Raw genomic sequence first — 2,561 nt, 5'->3', positions numbered from 1 at the left:
GGTCTGAAGGTACAGTTGGGAGAAAGTTCAAAGACATATTTTTTTTAGGAGGCTTGGTAGGAGGCACAATCAACCCAGCTGCGCAAAAACAGGGAGTATGTCCTATTTTAGAAAAGGAAGTTAGACCCTGCATGGATAAACAGCAATAATAGATTCAGTGGGGAGAATGCATAAAACAAAAGGATAAGAGCTAAAGTCTGAAAAGTCTGAAGCTTAAAGATTGCCATACTTCCTGTTTTGGAGATAAAAAACCAAAAAACAAAACAGCTTGGGCTGCAATCTATATCAAGAACTTTCTTCAGGGAGAGGGTGAGCAGAGCCAAAGGATAAAATGACCTCCTAATCCCTTTCAGGTAATAACAACAGGGGTGGGCCCAGGGTTTCCCCTGAAAGGATCCCGGCAGACTGAGAAATAACTATCACAGATGTCTGGTTTAGTTTGCTTCATATGTCTGTTTGAGGAAAAATACCTGAGTAATTTTATCCCTGTTAATATGGCATGGGTACTAAAGGAACCTGTACAATAAGAATGCAGAGAAACTGATAACTCATATCTTTAGAGCCAGATGCAAAAACAGAGCCAGAAGCCTGGCTATAGAGTCTATACTGTGGCTCTGTAATAGGATCTTTAATGGAACATGCAACATCCTTGCTTTCTCAACCAGCCAGGCATGAACGTTTTGGGGAAGGCCCATCGCCTAATTTCTTCCCTTCTACCTTTATCTCTTACCTTGTAACATATTGACTTGGGCAGGTAAAATATATTGAAAACTGTGGCTTCAAAGCGTTCAACTTCTGATAGAGGGACTGATACTGTTTGGTAAAGAAAGGACAGCATCTATACTGGGAATGCTTCCTGCTTGATTGTAAAAGGCACTGAAGATAAAGCTGCTTCTGACAGCCACCCTTGAAAGTTGCGGGGTGGCCAGAGCAGTATTCAGGGAAACAGGTGTTCCAATTCCATATTCACAGAATGGATTATTTCACTACACTCATTCCTTCAATCTTTTTACCTCCTAACATGAGAGAAACAACCTAGCTTTCCTTTATTGTTTCACTTAGAAAAGTAAATTAGGTAAAGCTATACCAAATAAATGAAAATGAATAGAATTAAAATTAAAGTAGCAAACAAAAATTTTTTAAAGAGAGGCTAAGTGATGAAAGGTAAATGATTATATCCTAGGTAAAACAACTAAACTCCCAAACCAACTAGAAGCTGACAAGGAGGGCGTTGAGCAGAGGCCAGTTCAAGGGTTTATTTTCATAGTAGTGGTTATCTACTTAATAATCATGAGAATGAGGCCGAAAGAAGCAACTTGCTTTTATAGCCCTGCACAGTGTCTGGTCAGCAACTTCCAGTTCAAGTGGAGAATAGCTATAAATTACTTCAAATCTATCCTTTCTTTCCATTTACTTGTCTCCTGAGCTAGATCGCAATTACACTATTGTTCACTGACTTTTAATTCCTAGGTTAGGCTCTTGCCAATGAAACAGCCAAAAGGAAGTACAAAGTGGAAAGGAGAATACTAACATGCTTTAACAACACCTAAGATATCACCAGCTATTTCATAATATACATATAGCTTTGTAGGTGAAAATCCTATCTCATCAATGTACCTAATGAAGCTAAAATCTGGCATACTATCTGACACTTTATCAAAGTATGGCTTATTATAATAGATTTGCAGTTCAAGAATGACTATAGGAAAGTAATGATATAAAAGCATTTTCAACAAACATGTCAGAATTTCCATATTGAGTTGAAAACTATTCTCTTTACAGTAGTCACCTAGAGAAATTGTGTATTTCTAATAATGCAGGCACCATTGCTTAAAACATTTTGGTAACATCCCCTTAAAAAACCAACTTGAAAATCATTTATGAAAATTATCATTCCTGTAACTTATCTGAATAATTAAAAATTTTATTCTCTAGCAGATTTAATTCTTACCTCCATTTAGTTTTAATATAAAAATTAGTTTAAAAATGAGTTATTAAATGAATGATATGAATGATCACTATTTCTGAGATACTATAGTATGTGATTTTGAAATATCACAAAATGATAGGCAAATATACCAAAAATATGTTCTAATAACATTTTAAAATGAGGAAGCTTCATAGAAGAAATCTGAACTCTTGGCTTGAAAATTAAAACTAAAAGATTTAGCAACACTAAGCAAGTATTCCCTCTTAGTAACTATTACCGGGAGCCGAATAGAGGCTGATTCTTTTAGAAGGGGAAATGTATTTTTGCTTTAATTCCTGCTTGCACAGTATAAACAAATACACTGACATCAGTGGAAATGACCCATTGTGGTGTGCCAGTTAGCATATAGGTAAAACTAGGTTGGCATTTTAGGTGGCCAAATCTCCAACTAACCTGATTGCTAGATGATGACCTACCCTTGCTTGAGGAACTCTGAAGTGGCCTTACGGTTAAAATGTAGATGCAAATGAAATATATCACTTTAGGGCAGAAACTTATGAACTAGTATGCACTTCACCACTTCTGGACATTTAGTTTTGAGGCAATATTCCAGGCAGAGGTTTCTCCATTA

The sequence above is a fragment of the Miniopterus natalensis genome, chromosome 3 (genome assembly GCF_054644295.1).
Source record: "Miniopterus natalensis isolate mMinNat1 chromosome 3, mMinNat1.hap1, whole genome shotgun sequence".
NCBI classification, from domain to species: Eukaryota; Metazoa; Chordata; class Mammalia; order Chiroptera; family Miniopteridae; genus Miniopterus; species Miniopterus natalensis.
The sequence above is the reverse complement of the archived record's forward strand: the minus strand, read 5'-3'. Positions refer to the sequence as shown.